The 953-nt window shown below is 41.3% G+C and overlaps 1 non-coding gene across 1 annotated transcript; it reads left to right on the forward strand.

Annotated features, from left to right (window-relative positions):
- Positions 1-50: 50 nt before the first annotated feature.
- trnat-agu lies at positions 51-124 on the forward strand. Its single transcript has one exon. It is a non-coding gene; the product is annotated as a tRNA-Thr (tRNA).
- The last annotated feature ends 829 nt before the right edge of the window (positions 125-953 follow it).

The raw sequence follows: 953 nt of genomic DNA on the forward strand, positions 1-953 counted from the left end.
CAATTTAAACAATAGTCAAGGACAACACAAGTAAACACAAAATGCAGCCAGGTGCTGTGGCTTAGTTGGTTAAAGTGCCTGTCTAGTAAGCAGGAGATCCTGGGTTCAAATCCCAGCAGCACCTTGCCGGTGCAGAGATTACATCTGTTTGCGTGTCGTCATCATCATGTCAACCCAACCCCTGTTAAGCTACCCTGGTAGCAAATGAACATGGCATGTAACATTTACACAAAAACATCAATAAAATACCCACAAGGTGTTTTATTTGCCTGATAACTAATGAAATTAATTAATTAATGAACGCACGACTTTTGCTCCACTCCAGGTCTATGTCTGCTCCATTTCACTCACCACTGAGTAAGAATTAATGCCCCACCCACAACACCATCTGATTAGCAGGCAACTTAAAAACAAGTCTGGGGATGAAATGTAAACACAGCTAATCTCTGCAACAGCAAGGTGCTGCTGGGATGAATGTAGCCATATCTACACAACAGAAAAGCATCCAAGATGCAAAGGCATACAGGGAAGGACAATATTTTGAGAAATTACAGTTTATTGGCGGTGCAGATCTTTACGAGTTGGCTCCCCTATACTTGTATACATGACGATCCGGTGACTCTTCCTTCAGTTGCATATCCCGATAAAGTCAACTAATATCAAATAATCAATTTATTAATTTTTTATTACAGCAGCATCGAAGACGTTAAAATCAGGCAGTCAGCGCCCAAAGTGCCTTAGACGTTAAAGTTCATGTTTATTTCACCTCTGACCTCAGTCAGCATCACATGCACCTGAATCCCCACCCAACAGTGATGTCACAGGGTACTGGTGTACACCTGGGCCACAATCAGCCCCAACAAAACAACAAAAAACAAAAGCATCATAGGATCAAAAGCATCATAGGTTTAAAAGCATCATAGGATCAAAAGCATCATAGGATCAAAAGCATC

The sequence above is a fragment of the Etheostoma cragini genome, unplaced genomic scaffold (genome assembly GCF_013103735.1).
Source record: "Etheostoma cragini isolate CJK2018 unplaced genomic scaffold, CSU_Ecrag_1.0 ScbMSFa_2035, whole genome shotgun sequence".
In the NCBI taxonomy this organism is placed as follows: Eukaryota; Metazoa; Chordata; class Actinopteri; order Perciformes; family Percidae; genus Etheostoma; species Etheostoma cragini.